The sequence below is a fragment of the Taudactylus pleione genome, unplaced genomic scaffold (genome assembly GCF_031769625.1).
Source record: "Taudactylus pleione unplaced genomic scaffold, aTauple2 ptg000078l, whole genome shotgun sequence".
NCBI lineage: Eukaryota > Metazoa > Chordata > Amphibia > Anura > Myobatrachidae > Taudactylus > Taudactylus pleione.
Genome location: NW_028284480.1, coordinates 3,048,007 through 3,067,742, shown reverse-complemented (window position 1 = coordinate 3,067,742; position 19,736 = coordinate 3,048,007). Strand labels below are relative to the sequence as shown.

General features: G+C 38.6%; 1 long non-coding RNA gene across 1 annotated transcript in view; it reads left to right on the top strand.

Annotated features, from left to right (window-relative positions):
• Positions 1–10,581, top strand: part of LOC148532380 (uncharacterized) — a 143,709-nt gene extending 133,128 nt beyond the window's left edge. Inside the window, exon 7 of the long non-coding RNA XR_015877728.1 lies at positions 10,528–10,581. This is a non-coding gene — a long non-coding RNA (uncharacterized LOC148532380). The remainder of the gene's footprint in view (positions 1–10,527) is intronic.
• The last annotated feature ends 9,155 nt before the right edge of the window (positions 10,582–19,736 follow it).

Genomic DNA, 19,736 nt, shown 5'->3' with positions numbered 1-19,736 from the left:
CTATGGTGCCACAACACAGATTTTAATTAAATACATAGGTTTAAAACAAATGAAAAAAGTGGGTACTCGTACCAGAGCTGGAGGATGCCTTCTTTAATTATGGTCTTTAAGAGGGGATGTCCGGACATCCGAGAGTGTAAAGAGATTAGGTCTTCCTGCAAAGTCCCAGTACCCAAGTCCTGCTGACCAACGCGTTTCACCGCCAACTGTAGAAATGCTTTGGTCAGCAGGAGTTGGGTACTGGGACTTTGCAGAAGGACCTACTCTCTTTACACCCTTGGATGTCCAGACATCCCCTCTATAAGACCAGGAGTAAAGAAGGCATCCTCCAGCTCTGGTATGAGTACCCACTTTTTTCATTTGTTTTAAACCTATGTATTTCATTAGAATATCGAGTGCCATATTGATACCCTGATGTGCAAAAGATACGTTTATGGGAGTACAACCAATTAACCACATGTTTGCATCCACGTGAGTTAGATATTTTTTCGTATGGTGGTGGATTTCCCAATACACACTTTTCCCCATATTATAGAGATACACTGAAAGGTGTCATATAGTTGATGTATCCTAGCCATACCAATATATTGTTTGTTTTACATTTATTTTCATATTGAATAATACAGGAGAACATAAGGAAGCCTGATCTTCAACAACTAAACTACATGGACTACATTTAATTTGTTTTGGGATCCAAATGTATGTATGAAACAGACTATGGGCCTGATTCAGACCCACTCGCAAGCGCTAAGCACTCGCAAGTGGGTCGATGGTGGCCCAGTGCGCATGCACACGATGGAGCCGGCTCCATTGTGCGCATGCGCGAGACCCGGATAGCGACGAGCAAACCGTTGCTCCGGGTCTCGTACCAAAGGGGGCATGCTGTCGATGTTGAGTGACAGCATGCCCCCTTTGGTGGGCGTGCTGGGGGCATGACTGCCCAGATGGAGGCGTTCCCATGGGAACGCCTACCGTCTAGGGCCGGCCCCACCGACATCACAAGTGATGTCAGTGGGAGTGCTTTCGGCTCTGTTTGAGCCGAAAGCACTCCAGGGCTTGCGGCAACCAGACCCTACCACAAGGGTCTCATCGCAAGCCCGATGGTCGCGATGGTCTTGACCATCGCGACCATCTTCCTGGCCGCTCGCTATAGCTGTGGGTGGTCACCCACAGCTATACGAGAAGCCAGGAGGCCGCTCTAAAAATCAAGAAGGACGGCCCTGATTCAGAGCGAGCGCTCTGTCAGAGCGTCTGGCTCTAAATCAGGGCCTAAGTGCCAATGGTTTTATATTTGTTTATTTGTATGCATTTGAGAATTAGGTGGTTCTTTACCATACTAAGCGCAGCTTGCCTTTTTTGCGCCTTTGAAACCTATCCAAGTATTTATTTTCCTGTATAAATATAAGTGGTCAGAAAAAAGTTAAACATCCAATAATAAATATACATATATATGAAGGTGGATACAAAAGTTTGTGTGCTGACCATGAATAACATGTAAATTTAAGTTCAAATTACATTTATTTTTCTCCATTTACTTCAATACACTTTGTCACGTTTGACTTCGGGAAATCCCCTACTGAGGGGGTGAAAGCTGAGGTCCCGGTTAGAGGGAGGAATCAGAGGTGTGGGGCCTCTATATACGATCTCCTCATCCACGAATATCGGATGTTGGTGAGACCTGACCAAAGGCGCGGAGTCTAACCTGCTGGGAGGTGTTCACCAGTGACCCCTCCAAGCGGGATATGGGTTTCAGCTGCACCCAGCAGGCAGGTTGTGGTTCTTTGGTCAGGAATCTGATACCCATGGGAATAGAAATAATACAATGATGGCCCAAAAGAAATACTTCAGGAAGAAGTACAGCTGCACAAGGAGTTGTTCTTTGTAATTGTACAAAGGTAAAGGGTTTTTTACGCACTGCTGCACCGAGAGGTGGCACTTGTAACTGCACGCAGGCACTGTGTTTTTGATGCACTGCTGCACCAAGGGGTGGAACTTGTAACTGCACTCAGGCAAGAGGTGGCACTTGTAACTGCACACAGGCAAGGTGTTTTGAAGCACTGCTGCACAAGGAGATGGCACTTGTATGGCACCCAGGCAAGATGTTTGGATGCATTGTTGCACAAGGAGATGGCACACAGGCAAAATGTTTGGATGCACTGTTGCACAAGGAGATAGGCATGTAGAGACTCGAGGGTATCACGATAAGGGAACCTGGAATGAGGTAACGGCATGTATACACAAGATAGCAACAACATTGCACAGGCAACTTCCTGCTGTCTGGAGGCTGGTTATATACCCTGAGGTAGCAGATCATTGGTGGACAGCATCAGCTGACCAACACCATGCTACCTTTGGGTAAGGGGTAGTCAGGTGATGAAGACTGTCATGACTGCATCCATGATGGCAACCGCAGTAACCAAGACACGCACAGCTCGTGGATGACCACTTGGCTCTTAGCTATAATGCTCAGCGCGTTACTCGCCGCCGCACCTGACGTCTGACCACCCGAGGAAACAGGGGAAGCCGGCACTGGGGTGAGTAATAGCTGATCCTAGGACGCAACCTGACCCACTTCTTCCACCATTGCTCCAACCTCTTGATTCTGTTCAGGAAAAAGTCCAGTGATTGGGCCTCAAACAAGTCCTATACAGCAGTCATGTCATTGTCATCAGACGCAAAAGTCTTCTCACAAATGTGATCCTTGAGCTGGACTGTGGATTTCAGTTTTCTCCATTTCTCAGTATTCTCCATTTTTTTACTTTCAGTGATGTTGTTCCATTTATTATTCTATATCTGCAAAAGAATTGTGCTGTAATTTTCCACAGTGTTCTACTACTGTAAGAACTCTAATACATGCATACAGAAAATCAATATGGGGCAAAATCTACTACTACCTCAGGACACTGACTTTTTATTATATGTCCAGCGGACAAGGGGGTAGGGGTTGCCCTACAAGATTTGGAAAAATACATCCTTGAGATTGATACACAATTGACAGATAGTGAAACCTATATAAAATTGTCAGCTGATCCCACTCTGGCTTACAAACAAAACTTGGATTTAATACTCCTGCAAGCTTATAACAATGGTCAATTACAAAAGAAGAAATATGCAGCCCTACTTCAACCATTCCTAGTAGTTCCAGTTCTCTACACTGTGCCCAAACTTCATAAGGATATAAACAACCCCCCTGGCAGGCCTATAATTTATGCCCGGGAATTGCTATTCCAACCAGTTCCACAATTTTTGGACTGTTTAATACAACCTTACATCACAAAACAGGTAACATTCCTCAAGGTCACAACACAACGTTTAATCAAATTTAAATAATTATCCAACATTCCTGCTAACACCATATTATGCATGATGGATGTTAAAAAATAATATACAGTGATTCCTCACTATCAGGGCCTGGCAGCAATGAGAACGTTCCTGTATAAAAATCATTTAGATACCATGGACATTCCTTTCTTTATACAACTTTTGGAATTGACATTAAAACAAAATTACTTCATTCATAATGGTCAATTCTATATGCAACAAACAGGCTGTGCAATGGGGTCCAATGTTGCCCCCATCGTACGCTGTGTTCACGTTTGTACAAGAGCATTTGCTCTTTGCTGATGAAGAGATTTCTAATAACCTCATCTTATACACTAGACATATAGATGATATATTATGTTATGGACTGGGACAACAACAGATCTAAGTAATCTAATTAATAACATTAATAAACAGAAAAGCCCTATTAAACTTACGTTCCAATATAGTTACAGTACTATTAAGTATTTGGACGTCACCATCAATCTTGAGCATAACAAAATAAATACATTGATTTACTATAAATAGACAGATCTCAACACTTTACTACATCATAGTAGCCGTCATCCACCAGCTTTAAGGAAAGGCCTGCCCAAATCACAAATGCTTAGAACAGCTCGCATTACTAGCAACTGGAATGAATTGGATGATGCTTTGTACCAAGTGACAAACACATTTGTACAAAGAGGTTACAGCCTGAGAGAACTTCAAACAACTAAACAAGAAATTCTATTGATACCAAGGGAACAATTATTGGTTTCCAATAAGCAAAATCCAATAAAATCCCTTTTGTCACTGAATTTTCTCCAGTTTGGTCCGTATTACCAAGAGTAATTAAAGCACTTTGGCCCACAGTTACAGGAGATCGTGATTTTCCAGGTTTACAAAAGAAAAGTCTAATGCCAAGCTAAAAATGAGGAAGGAACTTAAGGGATCTACTTGTCAAGACTGATATCTCTGGTTCTAGGCATTTCACGCTTCCAAAAAAAAACAATGTGTTGAAAATGCCCATCGTGTGTTACTTGTGGATTTATGGAAGCAGGCCACTATTTTAAACAAAATTCTTGTTTGGAGTAGTCTTTATAAATAATCATCCATAAATGTAAGATGAAAGGAATGTGATAAATGTAAAATATACCTTTTATGAACTCCTTCTTAAAATAATAGGGTATTCAGACTCTAAAATGATAATGAGTATACTTGTAATGCACTAAAAAAATGTGAACAAAAATAATAACTAAATAATGTTATGTATGAATTTGGTTTAAATCCCCAAAGTTACATATCAGCATACAAACAGTAAATCTGGAGCGAAAACTATTGATACAAATCAACACTTAAAATATGGCTGTCAGCAACGGAGAACGTATGATCAATAAATATGTTTCACGCAGCCATGATAGCAATTCTCCCTACTTCTGCTATATAATTTTATGTGTATCAAAAAAGTTTATACCAATTCAATTCCATAAGGGTCACATGTAAAGAATTTTTTATCTTTAGACTAACAATCCACAGCCAATTGTCTAGGTCTCTGCAGTGTTTTTGAATTCCCAGCTCAAGTAAAACACATCTGTCGTTAATACTGTTTGTGTAGCAAGGAATAATCATATTAATCAGCAAGAACCTGAGTAATCAGCATCACACCATTTTATGTAACACTGTCATTGAGGGAAACATCATCATGGCTCATTTCTTGAATATACCTCCGAACATTTGAATATAATTATAAGTCATCCAAGGTAAGTGTATGTTGAAAGTACAAACATAGATTTGGTTGACAAGCTCTAATTACAGTGAGAAGATTAATAATACTTGCAGGACAATGATATAAAAAAAAACATTCAAATGTCAGACATAATGCACCATAAATATCCTGATGTCTACAGCAAAGTAGTTAAGATCTCAACAGTGCCCTTTATATTACAAGGAATAATCCTGTTAATCAACACCCAAATTACATAATTGTGTTTTCATAGCATCATAAAGATAGCATCATTTCATCCATTAAATATATCTTAGAGCAATTGCTCATAGTTACAAGTCATCAAATGCAAGTAGGTAAAAGATGCAATAAAAATGAAAAGAAAGGTAAGTAAGGGCAGGGGCTCCTGTGCAAGGAGTTAGATGGACTCTGTTATCTGTGTCATTGCAGAGGTCAAATGCACCGTGGGATGGCTGCCCACACAGAAGGAAGATACCTGAGATTGGAAGCAGAGCGGGAATCTCCAATGCTGAAAAACAGCAGGTCCTTATAGTACAAGACTAGGGGTGGAGAGGACACATGGTTCGTTCGCCCTGTGGCCTTGATCACCTGTGAGTCTCACAGGTGGTCAAACCCATGGGGCAAAATTCACATCCTGCTCACCCCTGGTCTTTTACCATAGGGACCTGCTAATAACAGAGGCCATCAAACTCCTTCCACGGGAGCCCCTACCCTCACTTACCTTTCTTTCCATCAGTCTTGTCTATGGTCCATCTCTCATTTGATGTCCTCTCTTTGGAAGATGCCGAAAAGCAGAAGGGGCGGTGACATCTTAGTGCTGTACTTTCTATTCAAGCACAATCTGCACTTTAGGTTTAATCATGCGCTAGATGCCTGCATACTTCTCATGGTGCTAGGAATTTGCCAACCTTTTGCTATTGTTTGCATCATTTACCTACTTGCATGTGAAGACATAACTATAAGCAATTGCTCTAAGATATATTTAATGGATGAAATGATGACATCCTTATGATGCTATAAAACAGAATTATATAATTTGGGTGTTGATTAACAGGATTATTCCTTGTAATATAAAGGGCACTGTTGAGATCTTAGCTACTTTGCTGTAGACATCAGAATATTTATAGTGCATTATGTCTGACATTTGAATGTTTTTTCCTTGTATCTGTGCATAGTGAATGCAGTATACTATACATAAGCTTAAAATACATGTATGATTATATCATTGTCCTGCAAGTATTATTAATCTAATCATTGTGATTAGAGCTTGCCAACCAAATCTCTGTTTGTACTTTCAACATACACTTATACTTATGCTAGTATGTAAATTTTTAGGTATCTAAACCAAATTCATACATAACATTATTTAGTTATTGTTTTTGTTCACTTTATATTTTGGTAAGACCTTATTACAGTGCTATACATTAGCACATTACGAGTAGACTCATTATCATTTTAGAGTCTGAATACTCTATTATTTTAAGGAGTAAATAGAAGGCATATTTTAAATGTATAACATTCCTTTCATCTTACATTTATGAATGAATATTAAAGAGTGCCCCAAACAAGGAAATTCTTTCTTTCTAGGTCTTGCTAGTTATGTTGCTTTCAGAGCCGTAACTAGACTTTTTGGTGCCCTGTGCCAGAAAGAGCTTTGGCGCCCCCCTCATTTTTCAAAGGGACATAATGCACCCAAAAAAGGGGAATGGCCTCATGGGGAAGAGCCAGGGAAGAGATAGGAGAGGCCAGGAAATGCTGGGGATGAAATAAGAGGAAGTTACAAGTGAGAATGATAATAAACAGAAATTTGACAGGCCCAAACAGCGCCCCCTGCCCTGTGGTGCCCTGTGCAATGGCATCGGCCACACTACCCTAGCTACAGCCCTGGTTACTTCTGACATCAAAATATATTTTATACTGTATTCCAGGAAGCACCACTTATCACAGAACACTGTATTCAACAATTTGTCACTGAGTTACACTATAAGTTGGTTTAACAGACTTTCTTGTTACTTTATCTTTATGTTAGATTAATCCTGTACAGGATCACTCTATATTTCTTTGCTATACACTATTTTAAAGACCCTCACAATGGCCATAAGTACAAAATTTGTAATGTCCTTACTTGCATGACAGAGTTCGTCATGTATCTTATCATCTGTCTATGTGGCCTCTATTACATGGTACAAACATCAAGAACATTCTCAAAACGTATGGCTTTACACTGGTCGTCCATCAGTGCATCACTCCAAGGCAAAAATATTGATCAACCGGTGGCTTGACACTTTAAGCTATATAATCATACAATATCCAGCCTTAAATATAAGATTATTGACCATATACAACGGGGTTGGTATAGACACGGCTGATGTAATTGTACATGCCCGGTGTGATGGAAAAGTTTTTTTTGTTTTTTTTTCCTTAAATAAGTGGGGCCTGATACAAAAAATAATGTCAATGTATATGTGTCTCTATGTAGGAAGGTGTATCTGTATAATGTCATGCTAAAGTCTAAGGGGAGGTGTAGCGAAGAATCAGATGTTGCGTCCGCATGGGCAGAACTGCACATGATTGCATCAGCAGAATCCGTAACTTTCCCTTGTAAATGTATATGTACTGTTCTGTGTAAAGGAAATGACAAACCTTTGAAGATGGACAGAAAGGTTTAACCAGAGGTTATAGGAAGATTGTTTCCCTGCCAGCCATAATTATGTCAACTTGTATATAGCCCATAAGAAGGATGTCCAGGGAAATTACCTGCCAGCTGGCCAGATCCTTGATAGCCAGTCTGTAAGAGATCTGTGTTCTGTGTATGGTCAGAGATCAAAGACTTGTTGGTTATTCTCACAGACAGTCAGGCTACAGAGGTGTATGTTTAACCACTTAATCTGTGTGCACGTTTATTGACCTAAGCCCACTTCTCAAGCTTTAGGAAGGTCTGGAAGGTAATTAAGAACCCCTGCCCAAATGATAGAGAAACCCCATAGTCCAGCTAGAGGGACAATACACTCTGGGCTGAGAAGGGTTAACACCCCCCAGGAGGGGTGAGGGGGGAAGTAACTGGGCACACATGGATAAAATACAGGCTCACTGGTAAGAGTGTGTGATTCTCTGCTTGAGGTTGTCGACAAGACACAGGGCACCTGACTTCGTCACAGGGGAAGGCCTCATCCCAAAGATTGTTCTATCCCTCGTGATCTGAATGGTCTGTTTTCTCCCATATTATCATTTTATTTGATTTAGTGGAAATTGTGATTAACTGTGTTTGTGACTTTTTGTAACATCCTTATATCCTTTGTAATTTTTGTACATAAGCTTTGAAGATATTTCTTGAATTAAACTAAACTAATTCTAGTTCTGGAACTGTTTATTTATAACCCAGATGCCTCATGTTTGGCATGTTACCTATATTTAAGTATTGATAAGTTGTGTGTACAGGTGAGAGCAGAAGCTTGCCTTACGCTTAGCGTTAAATTGGTCTTCTGCTGGTATAACTGGTATAAGTCATGGGTGACGATTCTCAGATTGGCGTATCTGCAGAGATCGGCCGAAGGTCTGTGACACCCGGGCCCAGATTTCCTCCTCCTGTTCCATCCACTAGTCGCCAGTTGAGTCCAGAATGTAGACACGCGCCCATTACAGCACACTACTTAAGGTAAGACACTTTTATTGTTCATTTTCTATGCACAAGTCCTGATGAAAAGGTTCTTTGTATCCTACTTCTGGTGAGGTCTTGGTCTGTGTCATTTCCGTCTAGGACCTGTATGCTATGTCCACCTGTGGCTGGGCGCTTCATGATTCTTTTGCGCATGTGTGTAAATCCGGTGGCCATCTTGCTTTCTCTCTTTGCTGGAATGCATGACACCATTCCTACTTCTCGGACCATGGAGGTAGTCGCCCAATACTGTAGTGGAGCGCCGCTTATGACGGCTGCCATCTTTTTGGTGTCTGAGTCACAGAAGTTAGTGTTTAGTTCTCCTTTATGGTGAGAATTCCTGCAGCGGCCATATTTTTGGCACCTAAGAGATGGTTTAAGTATATGTTCTTTGTATGCTAGTAGAAAAAACAAAACATTTAGAAGTATACAAGAATCAAACCTATTATTGGTCCTTGGTATTTGCTGGATTTGATAGTAATATGGAATTAAGAATAAATCTGCACTAACATGCAATACAATACTAGCTCATACTTATAAAATTAACAGCATGTGTATAAATGTACATATCAATAAAATTCCAAATTCAGCCAGTGGCTGGTATTAAGAACATCTTAATGAGGTAAGATCACATTATGGACTATAGTGAAGTCCTAGGTAGAGGAATGCCTTTCTACCATTATAACTTATGTAAGGTTTTTATATCAATGGTATGGACCTGTCAAACTAGACACAAGCAAAAAATCTACAGCACCTGATATTCTCTGTTGGTCTCCCACACAGATACTGGTCAGGCTCACACTGTATAGCTTCCAAGATCAGACGAGATTGGGCATAATCAATGTGATGTGGCTGTAGAGACAAAACCTTGTTGCCCACAGTCCAACCTTCATAGTCAGAACCCAATAAGTCAGGTGCAATCACAAGAAGAGGAGAAATAAAGACTGAAATTACTTAGATCAAATAAAGGGTGCTATCTCATAACTATTGTTACACCCATGGGGAGAAAGAGATTGTAGTTCAAATATCATGGAGTCTCTCAAAAGACTCTGGAAATCTAAGAGAGCATCATGGTTGCTATTGGTTATCTCTCACTAGATAGGGAATATGATCAATTTTAGGATGGCTTCATTGTTTGTAATATAATATCAATGTGGATATGTTGTCCATAGTTTAATAAGATGCTTTCTACAGTATGTGGAGATTCGTGACTGTTTATTTACATCACGTGGTCCCACTATGTATATTGATACCATTGTAACACTGGGCTTAATCACAATATTGTTGTCTGTCTGTGAAATCACTTTGGATCACAGACATGTGACCAACAACTAACCAATAGAATTTCTCCTATGTCGTGGGACACGTGATCGGACTCCGCTCACGTGATCACGACGAGAGATAAACAGATACAAGGTATACACCATCTCATTCTGTACACTGGTCTTCAATGTAACATTGGATCCAGTTACAGCTTAGTTGATTGTCCATGAAACTACACTGAATCAAGGACATGTGATTGGCCATAAACCAATGAAATCCCCCCTATGTTGCGGGACACGTGATTGATCTCCGCTCACATGACCACAATGATAAACAGATATAGGTATTTACCAGCTTTTTAATCTTATTATGACTCATTTTTGTATATAATTGCATCATGTTTTTATATTATGATTGCCTTCATGTACTATAGGATTTTAGTTACACTTTTCTCACATGGCTTGATTAATTACTCTACTGACACCTGTTAGTGATTGACTCATTAGAGTAATATAAGTATCTGGGATATTCACAGAAATATACTCATTTGCTCCTGACAAAGGTATGGGTGCCTTCCACACGGAAACGCGTTGAGCTTATGATTGCTGGTTTCCCTGCCCATTTGGAATTATTTGTGGAAAAGAGCACTTGGAATTAACACCAACAGATTCGGACCGGCTGCTTTTTCATTGGAGATACCACTGGAATACCTCCATAAACGAGGACACGCACACTGTGAGGACACCTTACCTATAAGCAGGAATGGTAAGATCTCTATTTCATTAATATTGCTGGACAATAGACTGGGACTTTATCTTTCCTATTCGCATTACCCCAATAGGGAACCTATCCAAGGGTGGAATGCCACAGTCAGCTGTATGCTGATCACCAGTAACCTTTTCAATTGTTTCAATTTTGTATGTGTATATCACTGCTTCTAGACAGGAGGTGATAGAATACTAGTGTGTCTATTAAATGTTTTTTAAACAAGCCATGTGTTTTTCACATTCAGTGATGTATTTTATATAAGGTGACTTTCTTAAACCCCACTCTAGAGACCATCTCACCCACATTAGCGCTGTTAATTTTTCTATATTCATATCCATTAAGGAGACTAACACCCTCCTCCAACAACTGCTTCTTGACAAGCGCCACTCTATTCTTTTTCTTTTTTGTTGTCATATTGGGTTTTGAGTTTATACGGCTGCTGTCATGAGTGGATTCTCAGAAAGAGCACAAAGAAGGCAATCATATTTTACACAGTGGGATTGTGACACCATCAGTGTTGATTCAGCTGGTATAGATAAAGATATATGTAATGATTTGAATATAGCTTCAATTCGTAAACAATTGTTCCATTTTGAAGAACTTCTACTTAAAGAATCTAGGAATTGGTTACATTTTGTGAATCTACAGCAGTACGTACTTAGGAAGATGATTCCAAGGGGACTGAGACTCTTTAAACCCTCAATTTTTGAGGAGGGGTCTGAGTTCCAGAAGGAATGGGATCAAATATTAGACACATGTTCTATTAATCTAATGAAGCTAATCATTAAATATAGGTCATATAAGACTGAAGCCCTGGAAAAGGAAATAGAAGATACCAAAAAAGGGCTGAAACTATTTCAAACTAACTAAGAATATCAGGAAAAAGATCTGATCATAAATGAAAGGATCATTAACTTTGAGAAATATATAGTGGAGAATAAGACAAAGAAGTTTAGAAGAGATCTAAACAATTACCAGAACAATATGGTTATGAATTACAAACACACTAAACCCAAATCACATAATACACGGGTCAGACCTAAATAAAGAAAAAGCACCTCTGAGTTTGACAGAGGGACTTTTAAGCAACATGATAGAAGGTATAAGAACATTGACAGAGAACAGAGAGTTTCAAGATCAGATTTTCAATCCCCTAGGGGCGAACAACCTATAAATGCTGGTGTCCACAGAGAACTGGGGGCTAAACCCAAGACCCAATATCCAGCTAGTAGTAGGATGATGGATTCTACTTATAAGGATTTTTGGGAAGCTCCACCATGCCCCAATCATTGGGACACCAAATTTCACCCCTTAATAAATTCAGGAACACCAAAAAGACAGAAAGAAAGAAGCATAGAGGTTGTAGAGGAGGCATACACAGTAAAGAGAAACACAAGAAGGACTTAATTTCCAACATAAACAACAATAACAGAGAAAACAACAAAACATTTGAACATTATGCACCCTCAAATGTGTTTAATATTTCCTCTAAAAAATTTAATCAAGATGAATTATCTTTATTTAGTAGAGGTTTAAAATTTGCTCCGACGAGTGCACCAAAGATTTTTGAGTTGTTTGTAGACTTAAATAAATATATAAGAACCCTATTCCGCAAGAGATTCTTTGCAAATAAAAAATTAAGGAATGACAAGGATGAGTCTATCCCCATTATTTTGGATTCTACAGATGGTCTGCCTCTTTCTAAATTGAAAGAACTTTGGGAAGAAGGTAATACTGATGTTCAAGATACAAATTACATGACATTACATATTCAAATTCCAACAAATTTAAACTAAAATCAGAGTTCTTTCCTATTTCTGCTAGAAGCAATAATATCGAATCATTCTATAAAATGACCCTTGAGGATTTTAAATCCCTATGCAGTAGTATTTCTCAAAAATTGGCCCACACATCAAATCTTACGAGAGTGGAAAAAAGAGCACTCCATTTACTCACCAAAGATTCTTTGATAATAATAAAAGAGGCAGATAAGGGTGGAGGTTTGGTAGTCCAAGACAAAAAGGACTACCTACAAGAAGCCTTTAATCAACTGAGAAATCCCACTTTTTATCGAGTCCTCACTGTATCCTATTTGAGTGAACTAAAAATGTTGTTGGATGGTGCATTACAGGAGGGGATCATATCCAGGGAGACATGGCATTTTCTTTTTATTCCCTTCCCCACTATCCCGGTGTATTATCATCTGCCCAAAATCCACGAATCACTCACTTCTCCCCCCCGGTTGATCAATCAAATCCGGTATCAATTCACTCACCTCCAATTTATCCTTTTATGTTGATTCTTTTTTACAGCCCTATGTCCCTGTGCTCAGGTCCCACCTTAGAGATACTACTCATTTTTTACAACGCATTCAAGATATTGAATGGAAGGAGACATTTGCATTCCTCACATTGGGCGTTCAATCATTATACACCAATATTCCCCACAAATTAGGGACTGACAAAATTGCCACCTGTCTCTAGAGATGGGGAACTGACACAGGGACAGAAATCTTTTCTGATATCTTCTATTTCATTCATGCTTTCACACAATAATTTTTTTTTGACAACACTTATTATTTGCAGACTATGGGGATGGCCATGGAGACCAGATTTGCGCAAAGCAATGCCAACCTATACATGGGGGAGTTTGAGGACCTCCATGTGTGGGGCCGCGACTTTGGCACATCTGTGGTCTTCTATGGCTGTTATATCAATGAACTTTTTATTATTTGGGATGGGGACTTCACATCAATGGAACAATTTGTCACTTCTTTGAATTCCAACACCTTCAACCTCACTTTTACTTTCACGTATGATAGGAAACAGATTGACTTTACTGGATTTGACCCTCGAGGCAGTCGGAGCTTTCATACATACTTCCAATTTCACCAAATCAGTGAACACTCAGTCTAACCTTCATTTTCAAGTGCTCACTTAATATTCCAAAGGGAAAACTAATGCTTATATGCAGGAATTGTTCTTTAGATAGAATATTTAGAGAACAAGCTGATGAAATGATCAATGCATTCAGACACAGAGGATATCCAGAGGGCATTCTCCAAAGAGTGCTTAAGAAAGTTTTATAGATGAATAGATCAGATCTCATACAACCCAAAACCAACCCAAAGAACAATCACGAGAGCAAGGTCTGGCATTTATATGTAAATATACCTCTCATAATAAGGAAATAAGTGATATTATTAAGAGAAATTATAAAATATTAGGCTATGATAACATCTTGAAAGAACTTCTACCCCACACACCACGTATCATTTATAGAAAGAACAAATCTTTGAAAAATATACTTGCTTCTAGTCATCTCAAGACAAGCAAGTTTGACTCCCCCAACTTGACAAATCCCACACCATCACAATGGATATCATCTCGACCATCAGGTTTTTATAGATGTGGAAAAAACAGTACATTATGCACTTATATTCCCAGACGAACCATCAAAATTGATATTGGTTCCAATACTGAATCACACACTATCGGCAGCTTCATGAACTGTGATTCCATTTATGTCATATACTTGTTGACCTGTTGGTGTGGACTAAGATATGTGGGCCCAACCACCAGGGCCATTAAGAGAAGGTTCATGGAGCATCAACGAAACATCATCAACAAGTTTAATAATCATAGTGTGTCAAGACACTTTACTGAATTTCATGAGAGTGAGACCCGTAGTTTATCTATTGTTGGTTTAGAGCACATTCAGAATAGAGCAGGTGGTGGTGATAGATATAGTAATCTATGCCGACAAGAAGTCTACTGGATGTTAAATACTTTACACCCAGAGGGCCTCAATGAATCGGTGGAACTCAACAGCATCATCTAAGAAATGTTTCTCTGAACATTAGGTAGATAGGGTCCCCATTACCTATATTAATTCAGAGATCAGTTACGGAGATAAGGTTAATTATTGCAATGGGCCACATACTTATTATATCCATTTCTTTTAGGTATATTATGTAGATGTATATGGTATGTTCCCTTTCGGATATCATGAAAAGGTGTACACATAACATTAGAGGAAAGGAGAGTCCTCCCTTTTCTCCTCCTCCCTACTTCCTCATTATTATCATCTTTTGCTACCTATTGATAATCTTTGTCCCCTTTGTACAATAATTTTTTATATTTATTTTTATAAATTTTCAAATATTTATTTATATTTTTTTTAATTTTGTAGTTTAATTGTCATCCTGTTAGTTATATGTTTAATTTATTATTAATTTATTATTATTATTATTATTATTATTATTATTATTATTATTATTATTATTATCATACTTTCAATTGTCTGGTATAAATTCATTTATATTGTATATATTTTTTATTCATAAAATAGCATGTCTGTTTTTTCATGATTAGACATGCACTGTCATTATATATAATTCTCAATATAGAGTTTCCATATATTAATAAACTATCCTAATGAGAATTCCGTGTATATGAAATTCGCTATCTGTCCATTATAGTCATGTGTGTGACGTGGACTCTCTCAAAAGACTCTGGAAATCTGAGAGAGCGTCATGGTTGCTATTGGTTATCTCTCACTAGATAGGGAATATGATCAATTTTAGGATGGCTTCATTGTTTGTAATATAATATCAATTTGGATATGTTGTCCATAGTTTAATAAGATGCATTCTACAGTATGTGGAGACTCGTGACTGTTTATTTACATCACGTGGTCCCGCTATGTATATTGATACCATTGTAACACTGGGCTTAATCACAATATTGTTGTCTGTCTGTGAAATCACTTTGGATCACAGACATGTGACCAACAACTAACCAATAGAATTTCTCCCATGTCGTGGGAAACATGATAGGACTCCGCTCACGTGACCACGACGAGAGATAAACAGATATCAGGTATCCACCATCTCATTCGGTACACTGGTCTTCAATGTAACATTGGATCCAGTTACAGCTTAGTTGATTGTCCATGAAACTACACTGAATCACGTACATGTGATTGGCCATAAACCAATGAAATCCCCCCTATGTTGCGGGACACATGATCGATCTCCGAGGACACCTTGCTTATAACCAGGAATGGTAACATCTCTATTTCATTAATATTGCTGGACAATAGATCAGGACTTTATCTTTCCTATGCACATTACCCCAATAGGGAACCTATCCAAGGGCGGAATACCACAGTCAGCTGTATGCTGATCACCAGTAACCTTTTCAATTGTTTCAATTTTGTATGTGTATATCACTGCTCCTAGATAGGAGGTGATAGAATACTAGTGTGTCTATTAAATGTATTTTAAACAAGCCATGTGTTTTTCACATTCAGTGATGTATTTGATATAGGGTGACTTTCTTAAACCCCAATCTAGAGACCATCTTGCCCACATTAGCGCTGTTAATTTTTCTATAATGTTTTGCACACATGCTCCATCAATTTAATGAAACCCATCATACAGGAGAAAAGAAAAACCATAAGCTCTCTAGAAATGGATATTCTAAATTTAAAGACACCAGAATGGATAAGCTAAAAGACAAAGATGACTTTAAAATTAATGAGAACTCCTCACAAAGAAACTAGAGAAAATAGAGGAAGAAGTCATGAAGGGCAAGTAGAAAAAATTTACAAGGGAGAAGCATGACTATGAGTCAAACAAAGTAAAAAACTGGAGCAGATTCAAGAAACCCTCACACTATACACAACAATACAGAAACGAGGCTACTAACTGGAAGAAAATACCGCACACAAGAAGCCATTCTCGAAGACATACATATGAAGAGAAAAATGAATTCCCATATAAGACTCTACGAACGGACAACAGATTTTCTACTCTTCAATGAATGGACTCAAACAGCGATACATACAATTTTTTATCCCCAGGTACAAACCCCAGACCCCAGTATCCAAAAAGAACATTCTTCAAAGACTACAAAACTAGCTTCCCCAATGAAAAGAAAAATCATAGATGAAGAGGAAGATGGGGCCACGGGGAAGAAGGAGTAACAAAAGAAGAAACCTACAATAAACCAACCGAAAGACAAAAGGCATCTTCAATCATTCTAAACATAACCTGAACGAATTTGAAATCTCACCACTTAACAAAGGTTTGAACTTTGTGCCTACACAAAACATGAATACATTTTAAACTTTCATTGACTTGAAGAAATTTGTAAGGAACATGACACTAAGGACTGTATTCAATTCCAGGCAAAAAGTCGGAATCTGCGAAAAAGTATCGCAGATGATGTAATTTCGCCAGGTGGAAACTTTTCGCCCTCTTCAATTGCAAACACTTTTCGTGTACGCGAAAATGCATTGCAATGTAATAGGCGAAAAAGATTTGTCTATGAATAGTTGTCGGAAAAAGTGCAAAATCGCTATTATGGGTGCAAAGGTGAGGAAACCACTCTGCACTCTTGGGACAGCCCCTAAAAGATAACCGCATAAAAAAAAACCTAAATAAATTTGAAGAATACCAAAAATAATTTCTTCAAAAAAGGGTGCGAAAAAGTGCAAAGTGAGGGTACAAACTTATAATGTAGCGAAATATACTTATGGGGGGTCTGCAAGTATGGGGGAGGTGTTTTTTTGATTGCAGGTGTTTGCTGATGATCCATTTTTTATGTTTTTTAAAACAACAACTTAGCAACTTTTAACTATGCTTGGCCCCATTTATAAATACCACAAATTTGTCAGGACTACTTATTTTCACACACAAAATATTCAAACTGCTATTCTTCACCAATTAAGCAAAGATGCTAATTGGAAGCAATTGACAGCAAATATGTACCTCAAATAGCTTCATTAGGGCTAATCGGCGACATCTATATTGATCCCCAATGTTAGTGCTTCTTATGGTGGGTGTCTGCCTGATTTCCCCATTTTTTACAGCACTTTCCACCTGTTCAAGTATTGCTGGGTTGCGTTTTCACATCCTTTGGAATTGAATACGGTGAATCGCGTGGACATGCGCGATAAGTTTCTGCACCTAAAACACGTGATTTAAGTGAAAAGTCCGGCAGGTGGAAAAGTATCGCGGGTGCGAAACTAATTGAATATGGGCCTTTGAAGACATTTCCTTAAGAAAGAAAATTACATAATTTCCAACTATGGCCCATATTCAATTAGGTGCAAAAAGCAGAGATCCGCAAAAATGTATCGCTGATTGCGACTTTTTGCCTGTGGGAAAAGTATCGCTGTATTCAATTCCATCCACTTTTCGCATACGTGAAAACGCAATGCAATGTAATAGGCGAAAAAGATTCGCCTGTGAATAGGTGTCAGAAAAAAGTTCAAAATCGCTATTTAGGGTGCGGAAACCACACAGCACCCTTGGGAAGTCTCCCAAAGTATAACTACATAAAAAAAACTACAAATACTAGAGCAACATACCTAAAAATGACTTTGAAAAAGGGGGGTGAAAAAGTGCTAAGTGGGGGTACAAACTTTAAAAACTAGCTAAATACAATTTTGGGGGTCTGCAAGTAGGGGTGAGGTGTTTTTTATTGCAGGTGCTTGCTTCAGGTGTATTTTTTATGTTTTTTAAAACTTTACTTAAGTGACTTTATACCATTCTTGCAACTATTTAGAAGTACCCCAAATTTTACAGGAGTAATATTTTTTTTTAAACAGCTTAATGCTATACTTCACCACTTGTGCAAAGATGCTACTTAGAAGAAAATAACACCCCTTAAGTACCGCAAACAACTTTATTAGAGCTATTCGGGGGCATGTACACTGGTCACTAATGTTAGTGCATCTTTTAGGGGGAGTCAGGCTGATTTCTCCAATTCCGAGTGCACTTTTCGTCTGGTTTGTGATCTAAAATACGCGATGTAGGCGAAAAGTCCGGCATAAGAAAAAGTATCGCAGATGTAAAACTAATTTAATACAGGCCTGTGAAAGAGAAACCTAAATATCAGGACTAAAAGGGAAATCAAAATACTACCCCATTGAATCAAAGGGCAGTCATATCAGCACATTCTATGATCTGGTGAAGAAGGATCTGTGTGAAACAAATATACCTAATGAAAGAAGGAACAATTTGAAGATTGGAGAAAAGGAGGCTATAAAGAAATTACAAGAAAATAAGGATATAGTTATAAAACCCACTGACAAAGGGGGGGACTGGTGATTATGGACCGCTCATACTATTTAAAAGAAGCTAAACGACTTCTGAGAGACATAAACTCATATACATTACTTAATGGCGATCCAATTGAGAAATACACAGAGGAACTAAGAATACTACTGGTCAATGGACTTCATAAGGGCATAATTAACAAAGATTAATTTAAGTACCTCATGCAGACCAGCCCCACTACCCCCATTATTTATTTTTTCCCACTGGGAAGGCCAATCATAGCAGGAATTGACTACCTCACGTCACACATATCTGAGTATGTAGATGTCTTTCTTAGACAATATGTACAAGATTTGCACTCATATCTAAAAGTTACAACCAGCATACTACAAATAATGAGGGCAATTAAATTCAAAGCGATGTTGAATAGCCGCGGGAGGGAGCTCCTGAAGCTAGTCAATATACTGTGCTGTTTGGGCAGGCTAAGGATTTCTTCTCACACCTCTCTGGGGATGAAAGGAGATATCTGACCAAAGTGCTGGGCGTGCAGCTGTTTTTCTGCTGAGCGTGGTTCTAACAGCCGCGCACCCGGCACTTTGGTCAGAGAATGCCGGTTACCTTGCCTTAACACCATTGTTAAGGTGCGAGAACTGGCATTCTCTAACGACACAATGCACTGAATTGAATAGCTACAATTGATGTTCAATCACTTTATACATGCATAGAACACTCAAAGGGAGTCCAAGCATGTAGGGAATTCCTGGATAAAGATGAATCATTAAACCCGACACACAAGGATTTTATTTGTGATCTCATGATGTTCATTTTAAACCACAACTATTTAAAATTTTAGATGATTTTTATCAACAAATCTGTGGTACAGCGATGGGGACAATTTTCGCACCAAGCTTTGCACATCTGTTTATGGGAAGTTG